Raw genomic sequence first — 25,437 nt, forward strand, 5'->3', positions numbered from 1 at the left:
TTTTAATGTGGAGACCAGAAAACAGAATTACATATGTAGCTCACATTTTATTTCTCTTGAACAGTGCTGATCTATACCAAATTTAAAATAAGAATAAGATGATGTGCTTATGCTATCAAATTCAGAAGATACATTGTTCAGGTAACATTTTATTAATGTTACAATGCTATAAAATTAATTTCAACCTCTGATAGCTTTGAGATCATAAAAGTAATATACATTGATGCAGGTATTTTGATTTATATTATGCTAATTATTTGGCTTTATTGATAATTTTTTAAACAAGCTTCTTAGCTATAAAGAAGTCTTTAAGGTACTTCATTTGGAAAATTCCAACTGAAATAAAGATTAATGTTTGTGCAAAAGCCCACCATAAAACATTGGTATTTGTATCTTCACTGGTCATTCGAAAATTTTCTTCACGGTCCTATGCAGAAGAGAAATAAACAAATTTAGATTCATAAAGTACTTATGATTTTGACGGGAAGGTTGCTGTATGCATTCAGAGTATTTAATATTCCCCAATTAATATCTTATGCCAGGCTGGGTGCAGTGCCTCACATCTGTGGTCCCAGCACTTTTGGAGGCTGAGGTAGAAGGATTGCTTGAGGCCAGGAGTTTGAGACCAACCTGAGCAACATAGCGAGACCCCATCTCAACAAAAAATAGAAAAGTTAATGGAGTGTGGTGGTGGGCATCTGTGGTCACAGCTATTCAGGAGGCTGGGGCAGGAGGATTGCTTGAGCCCAGGAGTTTGAGGTTGTAGTGAGTGATGATGATGCCATTGCACTCTAGCTCAGGCAACAGAGCAAGAAGCTGTCGGGGGGATGGATATGTATTTCTTATGCCAAAGTGCAATATCTGATTTTCTAAGCCAGAATTTGTTTTTTAGCCAAGCCTAAGGAGTAAAAATAAATCTTAAAAAACATTTTTGTATTTTGGTGTAAAATATCATGAATTTGATCCATTACTTTATACATCTTATTTGCTACCATCAGGCAAAGTGAACATTACCCAATAGTGATAGATTTAATCATTTGAGTCCTTTATGCCAAATACTTGTTGCCTCATCTAATTATCATACCTGTCCTTATCTTATTTTCCATATAAGGAAACTGAAGCTTAGAGATGGCACAAGGTAGTGAGTGGTAGAGCAGATTAGACCCCATGTCTGATCAGCATCCACTGAGCACAATGACTCAGAAAACACGTAATGCCACAAGAACAAAACTGTAATTTAGAAAGTGAGCATACTTCAGCCTCTACAAATATCTGGGGTGCTTTTGGAAGCATTTATTCATTCTGTAAGCTCACACTCTATGCTGCTGGGCGCTTTGCTGGGCACGGAGGATAAAAAGGCAAATGAGCTGCAGTCCCCTTTCCTAGAGGGGCTCCTGGTCTAGCAGAGTGAAGAAAAATTACTCTCTCCCTGCTCCCTGGGTGTCCACACAGTTCTAGCTCAGAAAGATTGAGTAACAGGCAGTTCATTCTTTCCTTGGTCCAGGGGCTTTGCATTGAGAAATGTATTCCTGGCAGGAAGAGATAAAAATAAGCTGAATAGGCAGACTGACCCTTTGATAGTTTTGTTCTTTTACTATTTGCTCAATTTGTTCAATTAGATGTTCAAGCTTGAAGGTAACTTCATTAACTTTGTCCTTTGCTTGAGCAATAGCTGTATCAAGGTCGTGTTCTCCAACTCGAATATCTAAATGGATCCGCTGTACAAACAGTAAAAAAAGGAAGAAACAGCACGTTTTAAAAACAGCTCCACTTTTTTCTTTTACTTTCCCACTCTTTTGTGTCCTCCCATTTCTTTCTTCCTCCTTTCTCTGCGTCCTTTTCATTAGTGGGGCACTACTTCATTCTTTCTGTCTCTTTTTTCTCTTACTGCCATTCTATTCCTCATTTTACTCAGTATTTCTTGTAATAGTAATGCATTAAGTGATAACCTGCTGACCTGAAAGTATATTTATATGTTCCTGAACATCAAATTTACTATTACATAAATGCCTTTGATGCTGAGAAAATTTGATTAATGGTCTCAGGAAAATTTTCTTTACATATAACTTTCTTCTGCTGATGTACCAATTCTCTTCATACATTCTCAACACATTTAGAAAATAGCCAATCACCATCTACCATGTAGAAATTTTATTTATTAGAATTCCATTATTAATTCACCCTTCAGCCTTCACTTGTTTTCAAGCCTGAATAATCACAATTCTTATAACCTTCCCTCACAGCTCTTATTTTTCAAACCCTTTAATCAACTTCACGGCTCTCCTTTGAACCCCTTCCAAGCTCTCCAGCTCCCTCTTTGGTTGCTGCACTGAGATCTGGGGACAGAACTTTAATAAGTTTCTAGCTAATCTGAGTGTAATGGTTCTGCATACCAATGTCATGCTTGAATAGTACTGATGCTGTGTTCATCAACAAGGACTCGGGAAGCACATACTCACCAGCTTACTCCCTCCAAATGACACAAGCCTTGTAGAATTAGATTCTAAGCAAATGAGGTGTTCACCAGGTGAAGCTGAAGTAAAATAGAATGTTCCTTGTGGGCCATATAACTTTGACAATAATACCTAGGATTGAGGATTTCCATAGTTTAGGTTTATTATTCTCTACTTTTCATTCTTAAAAATAAATCTCCCCTATATAATCTAGTAAAAAATTGTACAGTTTCTAAAGAAGAAATGAAATGGCTAATAAACATGAAAAATATTCATCCTTCCTAGTAATAAAAAAATTCAGACTATAGTAAGATAAACACTTGTTCATTGTCAGATTAGCAAAGATTTAAAACTACCCAGGGATAGTATGGAGAAATAAACACTCTCCCAATACTGTTGGTAGGAATGTAAATTGAACAGCCATTTTGGTGAACAGTTTGGTAACATGTACTCACCAGCAAATTGGTTTCCCTGATCATCACCTAAGTGCACATTTGGGAATAACACCAACTGGGTGTCAGGCAGATGTGGGCGGGGGGGCGGGGAGGGGATGGGTGTATACCTACATAATGAGTGTGATGTGCACTGTCTGGAGAATGGACACACTTGAAGCTCTGACTCGGGTGGGGTGGGGGGGCATGGGCAATATACATAACCTAAACTTTTGTACCCCCATAATATGCTGAAATAAAATAAATAAATAAATAAATAAATAAATAATATCCATCAGTCAAAAAAAATTAAAATGTATATAATCACTCACCCAGCAATTCTACCTACAGAAGCTTATTCTATGGAAATGCACAAGTAGGCAGAGTTATATGTAAAAGGATATTCAGTGTGATGTAGTAGAAAATTGCATATTTGAAATAACCTTAATACCTTTCAGTAGGAGATTGACCAAATAAAATTAAGTAAACCTAAGTCAAGGAAAGTTACATAGCAGTCAAAGAGAGAATTAGACACATATCTATTCTAATGATGTCCATGATATTCTATGGTGCAGCAATCCGTATTAGATACTATTTTTGTTAAAAGTATAGTTTGTAAAAATATACCTGCATATATGTGTTTCTAGATGCTTATAAAAAGATTCCAAAGAATACTTACAAGCTGTTGATAGTGGTTATATTTTTGCAGGAACTTTGATTTTCTGCTTAGGATGTTCTATATTGTTTGGGATTTTAAAACAAGTGTAAGACTTCTGGTATGACTTCTAAGGAGCTTGAAAGTTATCCTAACAACAAGTGAAAAAGCTGAGCAAACTGAAAATCAACCGTCCTTCTTAGATATATCAGAGAATCGAGATCATAAGACAGACTGCTGCACCTGAGATTGGAGATACAGACGGATACAAAGAATCACAACTTACCAGAGCATAAACCCACAAGCAAAAACCTCTATGGGAATCAGTACCAACTACCTTTTACTCAGCACATAATGTCTGACTTTCAACAGAAAAATTGCAAAGCATACTAAAAGGCAAAGAAAAAAAAAACCCAAATTTGAAAAGAAAGAGCAAGCATCGGAACTATATTCAGGTATGGCAGGGATGTTGGAATTATTAGATCAGGAAATTTTTAACAACTATTAATATGATTACTATGCTAAGGTTGTAATGGAAAAAAAAGACAACATGCAAGGAAAAAATGGGTAAGGTCAACAGAGAGAAGGAATTTCTAAGAATAAAAAAGAAATGCAAGTGATAAAAAAAAACACTGTAACAGAGATGAAGAATGCTCTCATTTCTGCTAATGAGATGAGCTTATTAGTAAACTGAACACAGCTGAGGCAAGAATCCCTGCATTTGAGGATATGTCAGTAGAAACTTCCAAAACTGAAAGGAAAAAAGAAAAAAGACTGAAAAAAAGTGGAACAGAATATCCAAGAATGGTAGGACAACTACAAAAGTGTAACTTAACACGTAAGGGGAATGTAGGAGGGAGAAGAATGAAAAGAAAAAAAGAAATGTTTGAAGCAATCTGATTGAGAATTTCCCCCAAATTAATGTTAGATACCAAGCCACAGATTCAGGAAGCTCAGAGAGTACCAACCAGCATAATGCCCCCCCCAAGTACCCCAAAACACAACAAAAAACTATGCCTAAGCATATCATATTAAAATTGCAGAAAGTCAAAAGATAAAGAAAAATAAAAGGAGCCAAAGGAAAAAAGCCTTACCTATGAAAAGCAAAGATAAGAATTACATCTGATTTCTCCTCTGAAACCATGAGAGCAAGAAGAGAGTGGAGTGAAATATTTAATGTATTGAGAGAAAAACCTACCAATCTAGACTTTGGTATCCTGCAAAATTATCCTTTAACAGTTAAGGATAAGGCTGGGGTTGGCGGTTTATGCCTATAATCTCAGCACTTTGAGAATCTGAGGTGATATCCCTTGAGGCCAGGAGTTCAAGACCAGCCTGCCAACCTAGTGAGATGCCAGCTCTACAAAAAAATAAAAAAAATAATTAGCTAGGTATGGTAGTGTATACCTGTAGTCCCAGCTTCTCAGGAGGCTGAGGTGGGAGGACTGCTGAGACCAGGAGTTCAAGGCTGCAGTGAGTTATGATCACACCACTGTAATGCAGCCTGGGTGGCAGAGTAAGGTCCCGCCTCTTAAATGATTTAAGGAGAATTAAAGACTTTCTCAGATAAACAAACCTTGAAGAAATTTGTTGCTGGTAGACCTGCCTTGCAAGAAATTTTAAAAGAAGTTCTTCAGAAGGAAGGAAAATTACATAGGTCAGAAACTCAAATATGCATAAACGAAGGAAGAGCATTAAAGAAGGAATAAGCAGTTACAGCTCTTTTAGAATTTGTCTAGCAGGTTTTCTGGTCCTCACAAGAAGACCCAAATAAAAAATATAAAAAAAGAAGGAATAAGTGGAGTTAAAATAATTTTTTTCCTTTTTCTTATTCTTAACTGATCTAACAAATAACAGTTTGTTCAAAATGTACTGTTGTTCAAAAGGGACAGGAGGGAAGAATTAGGAATACTTTGTCATTATAAGGCACATGCACTACCTTTGAAGCGGTATAGTGTCATTTGAAAGTAGACTTGAATTAGCTGTAAAACATATGGCAAACTCTAGGACAGCCACTACAAAAAGAAGTATACTTGATATGCTAAGAAAGGAGAGAGATTCAAATCATAGAAGATGCTCAATTAAAATCACAAAAGTCAGGAAAAAGAGTGGAAGCCAAAAATTGGAACAAAGAACAAGGGCAATGACTAGAAAATAGTAACAAATATGGCAGATATTAATCCAACTATGTCAATAATCTCTTCAAATGTCAGTGGTCTAAATATAGCAGTTAAAAGACAGTGTGTGTCAAAAAACAAGACCCAACTGTAGTCTACAAGAAAATCACTTTAAATACAAAGACACATACAGATAAAAAGTGAAGGGTTAGAGAAAGATATGCCATGGTAACCTTAATCAAAAGAAAGCTGGAGTACCTATATTAATTTAAGAAAGTAGATTTTAGAAGCAGGGAAAATTATCAACATTACATAATGATAGAGGGATCTTTTTCAAGATGACATAACAATCCTCAATATGTTTGCACCTGATAATAGAGCATAAAATATGTGAAGCAAAAACTGTAAGGACTACAAGGAAAAGTAGATGAATCCTCTATTATAGTTGGAGATTTCAACACTCTTCTAACAGAAATGGGCAGAAAATCAGTAAGGACGTAGTTGAACTTAATAGCACAGTCAATTGACTGGATATAATTGACATTTATAGACTCTCCAGCAGCAGCAGAATGCACACTTTTCTCAAGCTCACATAGAACATTGAACAAGATAGACTGCATTTTGGGCCATCTACCATACCTCAATGAATTTAAAAGAATAGAAATCATATAATGTATGGTCTCAGGCCACAAGGGAATTAAAGTAGAAATCAATAACAGAAAGATAGCTGGAAAATCCCCAAATACTTGGGGATTTAACACATTTCTAATTAACACATGAGTCAAAGAAGAAATCTCAAGAGAAATTTTAAAATATTTTGACTAAGTGAAAATACAACATTGAAATCTGGGTTACAACAAAAGCAGTGTTTAGAGGGAAAGTTAAAGCATTGAATGCATGTACAGTTGGCCCTCTGCATCCATGGGTTCCACATTCATGGATAAGAACACCTGGGGATCAAAAATATTTGAGAAAACACTTTAGAAGCAATATAACAATAAAAATACAAATAAACAATACAATGTAGCAACTATTTACATATCATTTACATTGTATTAGGTATTATAAGTAACCTGGAGAGGGTTTAAATTACACGGGAGGCTATGCATGGGTTCCATGCAAATACTTTGCCATTTTATATAAGGGACTTGAGCATCTTCAGATTTTGGTATCCTTGGGGGTTCCTGGAACCATTCCCCCATGAATACCAAGAAACAACTACATTAGGAAAGAAGAAAGATCCAAAATCAATTATCTATGCTTCTACCTTAGGGAACTAGAGAAAGAAGAGCAAATTAAATGCAAATTAAGCAGTTGAAGAAAAATAATAAAAATTGGAGCAGAAATCAATGAAATTAAAAGCAGAAATTAGAGAAAAATCAATGAAACAAAAAGCTGGTTATTTGGAAAGATCAGTAAGCTTCTAGCCAAACTAAGAAAAAAGAGGAGACAAATTACTAATATCAGAAACAAATGAGGGGACATCACTATAGATCCCATGGACATTAAAAGGATAGTAAAGGAATACTGTGAACAACTCTATGCTCACAAGTTTGAAAACCTAGAAGAAATGGACCAATTCCTTGAAATATACAATCTAATAAATATAAGAAGAAATAGACAATCTGAATAGGCCTATATCTAGTAAAGAAATTAAATCAATAATTAATAACCTTCCAAAGCAGAAAGCTTCAGGCCCAGGTGGTTTCAATGGTGAATTCTACAAAACATTTAAGGAAGAAATTGTACCAGTTCTCTACAATCTTTTCCATAAGGTTGAAGCAGACGGAATACTTCCTAATTCATTTTATGAGGCCAGCATTACCCAAAACCAGACAAAGATATTACAAGAAAAGAAAACTCATACTAGTACCTCTCATGAACATAGATGAAAAAAATCCTTAATAAAATATTAGAAAATCAAAATCCAATAATATGGAAAAAGAATTATATACCACACCAAGTGGGATGTATTCAGATCTACAAGTCTGGTTTAACATTCAAAAATCAGTGTAATCCATCACATCAATGGATTAAAGAAGAAAAATCACATGATCCTATCAATAGATGCAGAAAAAGCATTTGATAAAATTCAACACCCATTTGTGATAAAAACTCATCAAACTAGGAGTAGAGGGGAACCTACTGAATTTGATGAAGAACATCTACAAAAAACCTACAGCTGAAAAAACTAGAAGTCTTCACATTAAGATCAGGAACGAGGTAAGGATGTCCCTCTCATCACTCCTTTTACCATCATACTAGAAGTCCTGGCTAATGCAATAAAAGGAAATAATGATAAACAGATTGTTCACAGATGGCAGGATTATCTTTATAGAATATCCAAAAGAATTGACAAACTGCTGGAACTAATAAGTGATTATAGCAAGGTTGTAGGGTACAAGGTTAATATGAGAAACTGAATTGCTTTCCTATATACCAATAATGTGCAAATAGAATGTGAAATAAAAAACAGCACCATTTACGTTAGTGGCATCTCAAAAATGAAATATTTGTAAATCTAACAAAGTATGTACAAGATCTATATGAGGAAAATTATAAAACTGTGTTGAAGGAAACCAAAGAACTAAATAAATGGAGGGAAGTCCATGTTGATGGATAGGAAAACTCAATATTGTCAAAATGTAAGTTCTTCCCAACTTGATCTATAGATTCAACACAATCCCAATAAAGTCGTAGCAAATTATTTCATGAATATTGACAAGGAGATTTTAATGTTTATATAGAGTGGCAAAACACACACAATAGCCATCACAATATAGAGGGAGAAGAACAAAGCCAGAGGCCTGAAACTACCCAATTTTAAGACTTACTATAAAGCTATGTAATCAGACAGTGCAATATTGGCAAAAGAATAGAAAAATAGATCAGTAGAACAGAATAGAGAGTGCAGAAATAGATCCACATAAATGTAGTCAACTGATCTTTGACAAAGAAGTAAAGGCAAAGCAATGGAGAAAAGGTAGTCTTTTCAAGAGATGGTGCTAGAACAACTAGACATCCATATGCAAAAAAAGGGAAAAAAAGAAGAAAAGAAAAAAGAAAGAAAGAAATCTAGACAGAGCCCTTACACCTTTCATAAGAATTAACTCAAAATCCATCACAGACCTATATGTAAAATGGAAAACTATAGGACTCGTAGAAGATTTAGTAGGAGAAAATCTAAATGACCTTGGGTTTGGTGATGATTTTTTAGATATAACACCAAAGGCACAGTCTGTGAAGGAAAGAATTGATAAGCTGGACTTAAAAAGTTAAAAACTAATGCTCTATGACAGACATTGTTAAGAGAATGAGAAGACAAGCTGCAGAGTAGGAGAAAATATTTTTGAAAGATCTATCTGAAAAGGACTGTCATCCAAAAATATACAAAGAACTATTAAAACTGAACAAAAGAGACCAGACATGGTGGTGTGCACCCAAGTCCCACCAACTTGGAAGGCTGAGTTAGGAGGAGCACTTGAGCCCAGGAGTTTGAGACCATCTTGGGCAAGATAGTGATACCCTGTCTCTAAAAACAAAACAACTCCAACAACCCTCAACAATAAGAAAACAATCAATTCAATTTAAAAATAGAGATACTTCCAAAATGGTGACATAGAAGCAAGCTGGCTTCACTCCCCTTCCTCCTCCCCTCACCAAAAAAAAAGGAAAACAAAAATACAGTGCCAAAATTATCACCTAAAATACCCCAGAACTCAAATATAAAGATGAGACAGTTCCCAGCGCCATAGAGAAGTGAGTAAACTCCAAGCAGATGGTAAGAGAATTGGACTTACATATCCATGACACCCCTCCCCCATTCTGCCTGGCACCAAGTGCAGGGAAAATTTTTCTCCCAACTCACTGTTTCTACCCTGGAAAAAGTGAGATCAAGGTAGACAACCAGCTTCCTACCACCTTGGGTTCCCTGGCAGGAGACCTGTCCCTACCTTAATTCATGGGAAGCATCATGAGTATCTGAAGGGAGAAATATCCCTGAGGATAGGCAGAGACAAAGGGGGAAGGTGGAACTACCATCCCCTGCCATGGGAACTCTACTCTGTAACTTGGCCAAAAGAGACACCAAATCAAAGTGGCTGTTTAGCAGCACCACACTATAGGAAGTTCATCCCCCAGGTACCCTAGGCACAAACGCTTAGCCAACCTTCTCACACTGCCAGGATATCCCATTTGGGACTTCCCCCATTTGGGAATGACAGCACTCCAATCATTTACTGAAGCCAAGGTGAATCTGGGCTTAAGTCGCCATCTAGAGCTAAAAAGGAGGCAGCGACCTAGTGGTAAAGAACCTATAAGCAAATATACCCAGTAAAAACCAAAACAAGCCAGACAGAGAAGATTGGAATAAATAATCCTTCAATGCAAAGACATATATGCACATCTATAAGAAACAACAGCCAATGGGGAACCATGATCTCCCTAACAGACAAAGCAAGAAACCAATAACTGATCCTAATGACATGGCAGTTTGTGATCTCTCTGATGAGGAATTCAAAATAATAGTTTTAACAAAACTCAGTGATCTCCAAGATAACACAGAAAAACAGTTCAGAAATTCATTAGAGAAATTTAACAAAGAAATTGAAATAATTAATCAAACAAATGGAACTGAAAATTACATTTGCTGAACTGAAAAAGTCATTAGAGGCTCTCAGTAGCAGAATGGATCAAACAGAGGAAAGAATCAGTGAGTGTGAAGACAGGCTATTTGTAAATACACAGATGAGAAAAAAAAGAAAAGCAATGAAGATCACCTGTAGGATATAGAAAATTACCTTAAAAGACCAAATCTAAGAATTATTGGTGTTCAAGAGGGAGCTGAGTAAGAGCAAGGAGTAGAAAGCTTACTTAAGGAAATAACAGAAAACATTCCAAAACTTGAGAAGGATAAATATCTAGGTACAGGAAGATCAGAGAACACCAAACATATTTGGCCCAAATATGACTACCCCAAGGCATATAATAAACTCTCAATGGTCAAGGACAAAAAGAAAATCTTAAAAATAGCAAGAGAAAAGAAGCAAATGACATATAAAGGAGCTCCAATTCATTTGGCAACAAACTTCTCAACCGAAGCAATAGAGGCCAGGAGAGAGTGGAATGACATTTTCAAAGTGGTAAATGACAAAAACTGCCATCCAAGAATATTGTGTCCAGCAAAGGTATCCTTCAAATATGAAGGAGACATAGTCTTTCCCAGAGAAACAAAAGCTGAGAGAATTCACGACCACCAGACCTGCCTTGCAAGAAATGCTAAAAAGAATTCTTCAATCTGAAGGAAAAACAAAAAACCAAAAACCAACCAACCAACCAAACAAAAATGTCTTTTAAAGGTATAATGCCCACTGGTAAAATTAAGTACATGGACAAATGCAGAATATTCTAATAATGTAATAATGTCATTATGGCATGAAATCCACTCATAACTCTAGTGGATTTCTAGTATGAAGCACAAAAGACAAATCTATCAAAAACAATAATAACTGTGGCAACTTATTAAGAGATAGGTAATATAAAAATAGGTAAATTAATTCAAACTCAAAATGTGAGGGAATGAATTAAAGTGTAGACTTTTTTCATTTTTTTCTTTGTTTCTATTCTTTGTGATCTAAGATAAGTTGTCATTGCTTGAAAATAATCTGTTATATCTATAGGATGTTTTTTGTAAGCCTCATGATAACCACAATGTAAAAACCTAGAATGTAGATTCACTAAAAATAAAAAAGCAATTAATGAAAATATACTACCAGAGGAAAAAAATCACTGAAGCATGAAGGAAGATAGGAAGAAAGGAAGAGAAGAGTTACAAAACAATGAGAAAACAAGTGACAAAATGGCAGTAGTAAGTCCTTATTAATACCACTGAATGTAAATGGACTCACTTCTCCAATTAAAAGGCATAGAGTGACTGAGCGGATAAAGACACAAGACCCAACTATATGCTGCCTATAAGAAACCCAGTAGGCTTATACAGACACACATACATTGAAAGTGAAGGAGTGGAAAAAAACATTCCATGCACCTGAAAACCAAAAAAGAGCAGGAGTAGCTATCTGTTTATCAGATAAAATAGAGTACAAATCAAAGACTAGAAAGAGACAAGGAAAGTCACTATATAATGATAAAAGAATCAATTCAGCAAGAGGACATAACAATTATAAATATCTATGCACCCAACACCAGAGCTCCCAAGTATATAAAGCAAACATTAATAGATCTAAAGGGATAGACTGCAATACAAGTAGGGGACTTTAACACCCCTCTCAGTAATGGATAGATCAGACAGACAGAAAATCAACAAAGCAATGCCAGTGTTAAACTATATACTAGACCTAATAGGCCTAACAGATATTTACAGAATATTTCACCCAAATGCTGCAGAATACACACTCTTTTCATCATCACATGGAATATTCTTCAGAATAGATCATATCTTAGGCCACACAACAAGTCTCAGCAAATTCAAAGTAGAAATATCAAGTATCTTTTCTGACCACAATGGGATAAAACTACAAATCAATGACAAGAGGAACCTTGGAAACTTCACAAACACATAGAAATTAAACAACATGATCCTGAAATGGGTTAATGAAAAAATTAAGGAAATTTAAAAATTTCTTGAAACTAATGAAATTGGAAGTACAACATACCAAAATCTATGGTACAGTAAAAGCAGTACCAAGAGGGAAGTAATAGCAATAAATGCTTATATTGAAAAAGTAGAATGACTTTTAATAAAAAAACCTAATGATGCACCTCAAGGAACTAGAAAAGTAAGAACAAACTAAACCCAAAATTAATAAAAGGAATGAAATAATAAAGGTGAGAGGAGAAATAAATGAAATGGAAACTAAAAAACAATACAGAAGATCAATGAAACAAAACATTGGTCTTTTGTAAAAAGGCTGGGCATGGTGGCTCATACCTGTAATCCCAACACTTTGGAAGGCCAAGGTGGGAGGATTTCTTGAGCCCAGGAGTTTGAGACCAGCCTGGGAAACATAGCAAGAACTTGTCTTTACAGAAAATTTAAAGAATAGCTGGGTGTGGTGGTATGCACCTATTGTCCCAGCTACTCAGGAGGCTGAGGCAGGAGGATCACTTGAGCCCAGGAGTTCAAGACTGCACTGAGCTATGATTGCACCCCTGCACTCCAGTCTGGGCAACATAGCAAGATGCTGTCTCTAAAAAATAAGAATGAAAAGTTGGTTTTTTGAAATAATAAATGAAATTGACAAAGCTTTGGCAAGTCTAAGAAAAAAATAGAGAAGACCCAAATAGATAAAATGAGAGATGAAAAAGGAGACATAACAACTGAGACCTCAGAAATACAAAGAATCATTAGAGACTATTATGAACAGCTGTATGTCAACAAACTTCAAAACCTAGAAGAAATGGGTAATTCCTGGACACATAAAACCTACCAAGATTGAACCATGAAGAAATAGAAAACCTCAATAATCCAGTAACAACTAAAGAGATCAAAATTGTAATAAAGTCCCACATCAAAGAAAAGCCCAGGACCTGATGACTTTACTGCTGAATTATACCAAACATTTAGAGAAGAACTAATGCCAATTCTACTCAAACTCTTCAAAATAATTGAAGAGGAGGGAATACTTCCAAATTCATTTAACAAGGCCAGCATTACCCTCATACCAAAACCAAATAAGGATACAACAAAACAAGAAAACCATAGGCCAATATCACTGATGAATATAGATGCAAAAATTCTCAACAAAATACTGGCAAATCAAATTCAACAACACATTAAAAAGATCATTCATCATGATTGTATGGGATTCATCCCAAGGATGCAAGGATGATTCAACATGCATAAATCAATAAACGTGATACATCACATTAACAGAACCAACAACAAAAACCATGTGATTATTTCAAGAGATGCTGAAAAGGCATTTGATAAAATTATATCCATTTATGATAAAAACCCTTGTCAAATTGGGTATATAAGGAACATACCTCAAAATAATAGAGGCCATATGTGACAAACCCACAGCTAACGTTGTACTGAATGGAGAAAAATTGAAAGCCTTTCCTCTAAGATCTGGAGCAAGAAAAAGATGCCCACTTTCACCACTTTTATTCAGTATAGTACTGGAAGACCTGGCCGGAGCAATTAGGCAAGAGAAAGAAACAAAGGGTATCCAAATTAGAAAGAAAGATGTCAAATTAACCTTGTTGACAGATGACATGATCTAATACTTAGAAAAATCTAAAGACTCCACCAAAACTTATTAGAATTGATAAATGAATTCAGTAAAGTTGCAGGATACAAAATCAACATAAAAAATCAGTAGCATTTATATATGCCAACAGCAAACAATCTGAAAAGAAATTAAGAAAGCAATCTCATTTACAATAGCTACAAAGAATATAAAATACCTAGGAATATATATATATATATGGAAAACGATTTTTTAAAACACTGATGAAAGAAATTGAAGAGAACACACAAAAAAATGGAAAGGTATTCCATGCTTATAGATCGAAAGAATTAATATTGTTAAAAAGACAATACTACCGAAAGCAATTTATAGATTCATTGCAATCCCTGTCATAATACCAAGGACATTCTTCACATAGATTTAAAAAACTCTAAAATTTATATGAAACCACAAAAGACCCCAAAGTAGCCAAAGCAATCCTGAGCAAAAAGAACAAAGCTAGAGGCATCATACTACCAGACTTCAACATTTATTATAATACAAAGCTGTAGTGACCAAATCAGCATGGTACTGGCATAAAAACAGACACATAGACCAATGGAACTGAATAGAGAACCCAAATATAAATCCATGTGTTTACAGCCATCTCATCTTTGACAAAGGCACTAAGAACATACAATGGGGAAAGGACACTCTCTTCAATAAATGGTGCTGGGAAAACCGGATAACCGTGCAGAAGAATTAAACTAGACTACTATTTTTCACCATACACAAAAATCAAATCAAAATGGATTAAATACTTAAATCTAAGACTTGAAACTGAAATTGCTAAAAGAAAACATTGGACAATGCTCCAGGACATTGGTCTGGGCAAAGATCTTTTGTGTAAGATCTCAACAGCATAGGTAACCAAAGCAAAAATAGACAAGTGGGATTACATTAAGCTAAAAACCTTCTGCACAGTAAAGGAAACCATCAACGAAGACACTCAACCAACCTCCTTTAAACTGAAATACCAGATCTTCCTGGTTCTTCAGACTGACGGTCTTTGAATTGGGAATATACCATAGACTCTTATGTAGCTACAACTTGTAGACTCACCTTGCTGATCTCAGGACTTGTTAAACTCCATAATCATAGTGTACTCCTTCTACTTAAAAGAAAAAGTGAACTGTAAATAGCCTCAGGCAGTCCTTCAGGAGATATTCCAGAAGGAGGTATTGTTATCATAGGAGATGACAGCTCTATGCATATTCTTGCCCCTGAAGACCTTCCAATGGGACAAGATGTGGAAGTGAAAGACAGTGATATTGATGATCTGGGCCCTGTATAGGCCTAGGTCAATGTGTGTGTTTGTGTCTTAGTTTTTAACAAAAAAAGTGCTTTTCAGTCCCACTGAAGCTTTGCAAAGCCTTTCAGGCTCCTGTAATCCAGCTATGATTTGTCTTGCTCCTCCCTCCAACTCAGGGGGAGTAGAGAGCATGCAAACCCCTGGGAGCTACAGGATCCCTCCTAAAGCTTGGGGCATTCGTATGCCCCACCTGGGGGACCAGAGCTTACAATGGTCCCCAGCAGCTGGCTTTTCCATACAAACATCAATCAATGATAGGGGAACAACTCATAGCTAAGCATAGAGCCTCCCAACTCAAGCAAACAGGGAGTGGCTGATAACGTACTCACAAGTACTACCCATCATCACCAAGATTAAGCTGGGGGACCTAACTCACTACACACTGTTGGGAAGAGGTGAAGACAGCAGGTCATGGGTAACCCAAGAGGTACACTAAACGTGCTAGAACACCCCACAGGCAGCTTAGGATACCACTCCTGTCCCTGGCATGCTCTGGGATTGATCTTTGAGGACCCAGAGACAGGCACATAAGCCATGCCTAGTATCTTCAAGTCTCGGCCAAGAGGCCAGGTGAGAAAGAATCAGTGAAAGAACTCCAGAAACGTGAAAAATCAGAGCAAAAGGACACCCCCAAAAGAAAATAACAAACCCTTACTAATGGATACCAACCAAAATGAAAAGATAGAAATGACAGATGAAATATTTAGAATATGGGCCGGGCACGGTGGCTCACGCCTGTAATCCTAGCTCTGGGAGGCCGAGGCGGGTGGATTGCTCAAGGTCAGGAGTTCGAGACCAGCCTGAGCAAGAGTGAGACCCCGTCTCTACTAAAGATAGAAAGAAATTATCTGGCCAACTAAAAAATATATATACAAAAAAAATTAGCCGGGCATGGTGGCTCATGCCTGTAGTCCCAGCTACTCGGGAGGCTGAGGCAGTAGGATCGCTTAAGCCCAGGAGTCTGAGGTTGCTGTGAGCCAGGCTGATGCCACGGCACTCACTCTAGCCCGGGCAACAGAGCGAGACTCTGTCTCAAAAAAAAAAAAAAAAAAAAAAAAAAAAGAAATATTTAGAATATGGATTGTAAGGAAGCTCAATGAAATACAAGAAAAAATGGAAATCCAACACAAAAAAACCACGAAAACAATGCAGGAAATGAATGAAAAATTTACTAAGAAAATAAAATATTTTTAAAAAATCAAACAGAGCTTCTGCAAATGAAAAATTCATTCAAGGAAATGCAAAACATGGTAGAAAGCCTTAAGAATTGGCTATATCAGGCAGAAGAAAGAATCTCAGATCTTGAAGACAATACCTACTAATTAAACAAATCAGTCAAAGAGAAAGAACTGAGAAGTGAGAGGAACAAAACCTACAAGATATATAGGATTATGTAAAGAAGCTTAATCATAAGAATCACAAGCATCCCTGAGGGCAAAGAAGAAAATACACAATTCTTGGAAAACCCATTTGTGGAAATAATTGAGGAAAATTTCCCTGGCCTTGCTAGAAATCTAGATATCCAGGTGCAAGGAGATCAAAGGACCCTTGGGAGATTCATTGGAAAGAGGCAATCACTACAACACATAGTCATCTTACTTGCCAAAATAAACATGAAAGAGGCACTCCTATGAGCTGTAAGGCAAAAGCAACAGGTAACTTGTAAGGGAAAACCCATCAGACTAACTGCAGACTTCTCAACTGAGACTTTACAAGCCAGAAGGGACTGGGGCCCCATTCTCAGTCTTCTCAAACAGAATAATGGCCAGCCTAGAAAGTTTTATTCTATAAAATTAAGTTTCTTATATGAGGGAGAAATAAAGACTTTCTCAGACAAGCAAACACTGAGGAAATCTGTCAAGACCAGACCTGCCCAGCAGGAAGTACTGAAGTGCATTATACATGGATCATAACAGTAGTCACCCACCAGTGTAAAATCACCCAAAAGCTAAAGCTCAGCGCCCATACCATAATGCCTCAAGTGGTAAAACAAAGCAATAAAGTTCTACCCAACAGGATGAATAGATATTTACTCCACTTATCAGTTCTTTCAATAAATGGGAATGCTTTGAACTCCCCACTCAAGAGAGATAGGCTGGCTGAATATATAAAAAAAATACAAGCCAAGAATCTTCTATCTCCAGGAAACACATCTAACCTACAAGGACTCATTCAGATTCAAGATGAAGGGATGGAAAACAATATTCCATGCAAATGGAAACTGAAAGAAAGCTGATGTAACCATTCTCATATCCAATAACAGACTTCAAATCAGCAAAAGTAAAGAAAGACAAAGATGGTCATTATATAATGGTGAAGGGAACAATTCAACAAGAAGACATAACAATACTAAATATTTAGGCACCTAACACAGGTGCACCTAGATGCATAAAGCAAACCCTACTTGATCTAAACAAAAATGATAAACAGCAGTATCATAATATCTGGGGACTTCAACACCCCACTGACAGAATGGGACAGATCCTCCAAGCAGAAAGTAAGCAAAGAAACAATGGACTTAAATGGAACTCTAGGACAAATGGGCCTAACAGACATTTACAGAGTATTCTACCCAAAACCCACTGAATATACATTCTTCTCATCAGCTCATGGAACATTCTCTAAGATTGATCACATCCTAGGCCACAAAGCATGTCTCAAACATTAAAAAAATAAGATAGAAATTATACCATGTACCTTGTCAGACCAAAGTGGAATAAAATTAGAAATTGAAAGACTTAAACAGGGAGCACTGCGAAACACTGAGGAAGGAAATCGCAGAGGATGTAAACAAATGGAGAAACATATCATGCTCATGGATCAGTAGAATCAACATTGTTAAAATGTCTATGCTACCCAAAGTGATTTACATATTCAATGCAATCCCCACTGAAACACCAATGGCAGTTTTTAAAGACCTAGAAAAAATAATTCTGTGCTTTGTATGGGACCAGAAAACCCCCTGAATATCCAAAGCAACCTTAAGCAAAAAGAACAAATTGGGAGTCATCACTTTACCAGACCACAAGCTGTACTACAAGACTATGGTAACCAAAACAACATGGTACCTGGCACAAGAACAGAGACCTAGATCAATGGATCAGAACAGAGAACCCAAATATAAAACCATCCTCATATTGCCATCTGACCTTTCACAAAGCAGACAAAAACATACGCTGGGGAAAAGAATCCTTATTCAATAAATGATCCTGGGAAAATTGGATAGCCACATGTAGAAGACTGAAATACGATCCAAACCTGTCACCACTCACAAAAATTAATTCACAATGGATAACAGACTTAAAGCTAAGGCATGAAGCTATACGAATTCTAGAAGAGGTTGGAAAAACTCTTCTAGATATCAGCCTAGGCAAAGAATTTATGAAGAAGACCCCAAAGGCAATCACAGCAACAATAAAAATAAATAAATGGGACCTGATTAGATTAAAAAGTTTCTGCATAGCCAAGGAAACAATCAATAGGGCAAATAGACAACCTACAAAATGGGAGAAAATATTTATATGCTATACATCTGATAAAGGGCTAATAACCAGATTTACAGAGAACTCAAGAAAATCAGCAAGAAAACATAAAACAACACCATTAAAAAGTGGGCAAAGGACATGAACAGAAGATTTTCAAAAGAAGTTAGACTAAGGGCCAATAAACATATGAAAAAGTGCTCAATGTCTCTAATCATCAGGGAAATGCAAATCAAAACCACAATGACATATCACCTGACTCCAGTGAGAATGGCTTTAATCAAAACGTCCCAAAACAACAGATGCTGGCATGAATGCAGAAAGAAAGGAATACTGATACACTGATGGTGGGACTGCAAACTAGTATAACCTCTATGACAAGTAGTATGGAGATACCTCAAAGAACTAAAAGTAGACCTACCATTTGATCCAGAAATCCCACTACTGGGTATTTACCCAAAGAATAAAAAGACATTATAAAATGTCTTTTTAAATAAAAAAGACACTTGCACTTGAATGTTTATAGCAGCACAATTCACAATTGCAAAGATGTGGAAACAACTCAAGTGCTCATCAATACATGAGTGGATTAATAAAATGTGGTATGTATATACCATGGAGTATTACTCAGTCATAAAAAAATGGTGAACTAACACCTTTTGTAACAATCTGGACGGAACTAGAGACCATCATTTTAAGTGAAGTATTGCAAGAATGGAAAAACAAAAACCACATGGATTCACTACTGAATTGGAACTAATAGGTCAACATTCATGTCCACATATGGTAGTAAAATTCAACGGAAATCGAGCAGGTGGGATGGGTGAGGAGGGGGTGAGTAAATTCACACCTAACAAGCACAATGCACACTACCTGAGTGATGGACACACTTATAACTTTGACTCAAACTGTACAAAAGCAATTCATGTAACCAAAATGTTTGTAACCCCATGATATTCTGAAATTTTTAAAAAAGTGAAAAAACAACCCACAGAATGGGAGAAAATATTTGCAAACTACCTATCTAACAAGGGATTAATAACCAGATTATATAAGCAACCTAAACAACTCAATAGCAAAAAACCCAAATAATCCAATTAAAAATTGGACAAAAGACCTGAATAGATGCTACTCAAAAGAAGACATACAAATGACCAGTAGGTTTATGAAAAAATGGTCAATATCACTAATCATCAGAGAGATGCAAATCAAAGCTATAATAAGATATTATCTCACCCCACTTATACTGACTTTAATCAAAAAGACAGGCAATAATTGGATGCTCACAAGGATGTGAGGAAAGGGTAACCCTTGTTCACTGTTGATGGGAATGTAAACTACTACAGCTACTATGGAGAACAGTTATAGAGGTTCCTCGAAAAACTAAAAATAGAACTACTATATGATTCAGCAATTTCATTACTGAGTATATATGCAGAAGAATGGAAATCAGTATATTGAAAAGACAGCTGCACTTCCATGTTTGTTGCAGCACTGTGTACAATAGCCAAAATACGAAATTAACCCAAGTGCCCATCAATGGATGAATGGATAAAGAAAATGTGGTGTATATACACAATGGAATATTATTCAGACATAAAAAAAGATTGAAATTCTTTTTCATTCTTTTCATTCATGTAATTTGTAGTAACATGGATGGAACTGGAGGTTATTATATTTAGTGAAATAAGGCAAGCACAGAAAGATAAATATCACATGTTCTCACTCATATGTGGGAGCTATAAAAATAGATCTCATGAAGATAGAGAGTAGATTGGTGGTTAACAGAGGCCAGGAAGTGGGGGGCAGGATGAAGAGAAGTTGATTAATGGGTATAAATATGTGGGTCAACAGAAGAAGTTAGACTTAGTATTAGATGATTAGGATGGGTATAGTTTACAACAATGTGTTTTATGTTTCAAAATAGCTAGAAGAGAGAATTGGAATGGTTCTGGCATAAGGAAAAGACAACTATTTAAGGTGATGGATATCCCAAGTACACTGATTTGATCTTTAGAAATTATATAAATGTATTAAATAATCACATGCACCCCAAAACTGTGTATATCTATTAGGTATCAATAAAAAATAAATATTTTTTAAAAATGAGCAGAAATCTGAACAGGTCACCAAAGAAGACATACAGATGGCAAATAAGCATATAAAAAGGTGCCCAATGCCATATGTCATTAGGGAACTGAAAATTAAAACAACCATGAGACACGACTATACACCTATTAGAATGGTCAAAGTCCAAAATGCTGAAAACACCAAATGATGGCAAGAATGTGGAGCAACAGGAACTCTCATTCATGTTGGTGTGAATGCAAAATAGTACAGCTACTTTTGAAAACAGTTTGGTAGTTTCTTTGAAAACTAAACATATTCTTACCACATGATCCAGCAATGTGCTTCTTGGTATTTACCTACATGATATGAAAACTTAGGTCCACACAGAATCTTGCACATGAATATTTATAGCAACTTGCCAAAACATGGAAGAAATGAAGATGTTGTTTTGTAGGTGACTATATAAACTGTGGTACGTCCTGACCATGGAGTATTATTTAGCACTAAAAATAAATGAGCTAGCAAGCCACTGAAAGTCATGGAGGAACCTTAAATGCATATTACTAAGTGAAAGACACCAATCTGAAAAGACCACTACTGTATGATTCCAACTTTATGAGAGTCTGGGAAAAGGCAAAACTATGGAAACATTAAAAAGATTAGTGGTTGCCAAGAGTTGGAGAGAGGGAGGGATGAATAGGCAGATTTTTAGTGAATAGCACAGAGGTTTTTTAGGTAGTGAAACTATTCTGTATGGTACTCTAATGGTGGGTAAATGTCATTACCCATAGAATACATAAACCCATTCATCCAAACCCATAGAATGTACAAAACCAAGAATACTATACTGTAGTGTAAGCTATGGACTTTGGGTGATAATGAGTGTCAATATAGGTTCATCAACTATAAAAAATGTATCATTCTGGTGGGGCATGTTGATAGTAGGGGAGGCTTTGAGTATGTGGGGAAGAGGGAATATGGGAACTCTATACTTCCTACTCAATTTGCAGTGAACCTAAAACTGCTCTAAAAAAAATAAGTCTATTAAATCATTTTTTTAAAAAAACCAAGTATATATTATACACATGGTAAAATGCAATATTTTCCTTTTTTAAAAGTCTTTCAATTTTGATTTGACTAAAATTAAAGAATCTTGTCTTGTACTTAATTTCCTTCAATAGACCATTAGAGGGGAAATTTTGTAAAATAAAACTGCATTCAAGGGTCAGGTTTTATAATTTATTTCTATTTTTGCATGAATAACAAAGAATACTTCCCTGAAAAATATATTCAGTGACTAGTTATTACCTACTAAATTATATTTCTGAAATTTAATTTCATATTCAAGCTCTACATAGAAGACTATGTAGAGAAGTTCCAGTGAATATTCAAGTCAGCAAACATTTTTTTGAATGCATGTTAGCTTGAGATGTTGGAAAAAATTAGTTGAGTTTAAATCTCAGTGTTTGTTGCCAATTGTTGATGATATGACCTTGTATAAATCATTTAACCTCAGAACCACAGTTTCTTCTACAAAGTGGGATAGGAATATTGGAAATGCAAAATGGAACACAGAATGCATAGGTTTGTATGGCAGATATCTATGGTTATTATTTGCCTTGCCCACCCCATCAGCCATTTTATTCCCTGTGCTGTCAATCACACACCATAAGGCACATGATCAAAGTTGGCAACTTAGAGTAATCTGTGCTCCTGGACACATTGACCACAGTAGGAACAGAGCACTTGTGCAGTACTGACAAGGATCTTGAAAGGGCTCTTTTGTAGGAAATGTTGAAACTAAAGCTGTTTCTTGTCCTCGAACCTTCAGATGGAGAGAGCCTCTCTGAGAATAAGGCCTATGGAGTGAGAATTTTCTCTCTCTCCTGGGCCAAGAAAAGGGCTAGGAATATAATTTTATCTCTCCTAAGCTAAGAAGCAAGCTGGGTATATATTAGGCCCATAATATATATTTGTTGAATGTTTTCAGAAGGAATGAAAACACTTCTCCCTTTTAGAAGGGAACATTGTTTCAGGCAATTGTGTTTTTTGAAGAATGAGCCTTCTCCAACTTTTAAAAACAGTGAACAGATTTTAATGTGACAATTTTTAGCCCAATTTAAAATTTGGGCTCTGGGTTTAATAACATTTGGAGACATTTTCAGATTGATCATAAAGGATTACTGGGGAAGAACAGAAGAGAATTGGATTTTGGTATAACAAGGAACATAATACAGGCAAGGAGCATAGGAGACAGGGTATAGGGAGGAGAAGGTAGCTGTCTTAACAGGCACCTGGTGCTAGGAAAATAGTCCCAATGGAACTACTGTCAGTGAGGTGCCAAATGTGCCAAGAGAAAACTGTTAAACAGCCAAGAATCAAGTGTCCAGTAGTCTAATTGAATTGGAGTCTTGAACAGCACAGCTCCCTGTCTCCGCATGAGTGGGGGGTGTCCAAATGTCTATCCTGAGTTTGGGCCAATTGATCATCCAGTTTTCGTGAGAATAGGAACTCTTCCTTGTCTACTTCAAGCACCCTTTCCTTGCCAGCTAGGAAGATACCTGTTCTGTTCTCCAAGGCTTTGATCTACTGCCATCATGCTACTCCATGAGCATAGCTCCAGGACAACCAGGTTTGAGTTAATGGATGAGCAATTCAGAGTACCTCAGGCTGGCATGGTGGGGGATGGACATCTCTGTTATATCTATTGTATAGATGAGAAAACTGAGGATCAAAGCAATCAAATAAGCTGCCCAAGGTTTTAGCTTGTGTATGACAATCTATGCTTGAACTTGGCTCTTACTCCAAAATCCACATTCTTTCCACTTGACCTGGTGACTTTTCTGCTCCTCTGCTAATTCCCAATGAGGAAGACGTCTGTAAGACCAGAGAGACCCAGAGGCTGCTGCATTACTAGAGAAAGCCCCTGCAAAAATGGGAGGAGGGAGGAGGTCACTTATCTGACCCTTGTGCTTGGGTGAGGCTACAGCACCTGCAAAGCAGGTACTGGCCCATGCAAAACCAGACGGATGCTTTGGCCCTAATGGTCCCCTCTGCCCAGCAAGATCAGCAAACCTCAAGATTACAAATATGAGGCTCACCATTTGATTTTTTAAATTTTATGTTAAGAAATTTGTCTCTGCTTCTCAGCTAAATTATAGGCTCATTGAGGGCAGGAACTTTCTACAGTTTTGTGTCATGCTTTTATTCAGGGCTACATACATTAAAAATTATTAATGATGGTTAATGAGTGCTTTTAAAACTTCTTAGGCTATTTGGCCCATAAATTTTTAGCAAATAAAGAACTTTAGTAACATAAAGAATATTTTACCTCATCACTGTAAGTTGTAACAGTCACAAACATTCCTAATCCAGGAGCAGACTCAAGGAAATCATGTCTGTCTATGTCCCATTGCTGTATTTTGAAAGTCCCTGTTTCGAAAATACAAGATAAGACATTATTATAAAATGCAATAAACAGTAATAGATGATTATTGATCAATTAAATGAATTTACCTTTTTCAATCTATCTAAGTTACAAACTACTTTTAGTTTGAACAGCTACATCTTGGTAGTTAGGTCAACTAACAGAATAGAAAGACTTTGGAATAGAGAGGAAGGCTTGGGTTCTTGGTCTGGTTCTCTTGATGATTAAGTGACTTGACAAGTTACTTCACCACTCTAAGCCTCAGTTCCCTATTCAGAAAAATGGGGATAATACTGTTGAAAATAAGCATATGAAAGATTTCCACCTAGAATGTAAACTCGGATTGTAAACTCCATGTGGGTCAGGACTAAGTGATATAAATCCTGGACCTTTTCCAACATCTCCCTAATAGTTCTCCTGCCTTTAATTTTTTCTTCCCATAATTTAATCCCATACACTTCTGTTAGAATTCCTTCCTAAGACATAGGTGTGGTCATGTCGAATCTTCCATTTCATTGTCTCCAGAGGCTCTTACTAAAGGTTTGATCACTGAAAGAGCCTCCAACTTTCTCCTTTTAGTACATGGTAGCTATCATATAGCTTATCTTCACCTTTTTACCTTTGAAAGGTACAATGGAAATGAAAACATAGCAAACATTTATTGAGCCCTTATTATATGCCAGGTACTGTGTTAAGCACTTAACATGCATCATCTCATTTAATTCTCAGATTGTGTTCTGAGAACAGAGTATTTTTATTCATTGATTCACCCAGTCATTTGACAAGTATATAATGACCACCTTCCACATAGCACTGTTCTGGGAGCAGAGGATAGAAGCTAACAAAATAGACAGTGTCCTTGCTCCCATGGAGCTTTCATGCAGACAGAAACAGACACTGAACAAATTAACATAATGTGAAAGGTGTTAAGAATGCTATAAGAAAAGCAAGTAATAGGGATAGTTAGTGCCCAGGAGACTTTGAAGTATTATGTGGGGAAGTTGGGAAAGGCTTCTCTGACACTGGAGCAAAGACCTGAAGGAATGGAAGCATGAAAGACATATATTTATATATTCATATATTAATATAATGTCTATGAATAATGTATAAGTGTAAATATAAAATTTCACAAGGATAAGGGAAAAGGCAGTACGCTGCCTGGGTTTGAATCCTGAATCTGCTACTTGCTAGCTATGTGACTAAGGGCTAATTAATTTTTCTATGCTTTAGTCTCAGCA

The 25,437-nt window shown here is 36.3% G+C and overlaps 1 long non-coding RNA gene and 1 other non-coding gene across 2 annotated transcripts; one reads left to right on the top strand and one right to left on the bottom strand.

The window, feature by feature from the left end:
• Positions 1 to 224: 224 nt before the first annotated feature.
• LOC123622166 lies at positions 225 to 24,150 on the bottom strand. The gene is made up of 4 exons (XR_006729427.1): positions 24,104 to 24,150; positions 2,460 to 2,585; positions 1,572 to 1,718; positions 225 to 427 (listed from the first exon to the last, which is right to left on the bottom strand). It is a non-coding gene; the product is annotated as an uncharacterized LOC123622166 (long non-coding RNA).
• On the top strand, positions 5,248 to 5,309 carry LOC123622941. Its single transcript, XR_006729680.1, has one exon. It is a non-coding gene; the product is annotated as a U7 small nuclear RNA (small nuclear RNA).
• Positions 24,151 to 25,437: the final 1,287 nt, after the last annotated feature.

This window comes from Lemur catta, chromosome 17 (assembly GCF_020740605.2).
Source record: "Lemur catta isolate mLemCat1 chromosome 17, mLemCat1.pri, whole genome shotgun sequence".
Lineage (NCBI taxonomy): Eukaryota > Metazoa > Chordata > Mammalia > Primates > Lemuridae > Lemur > Lemur catta.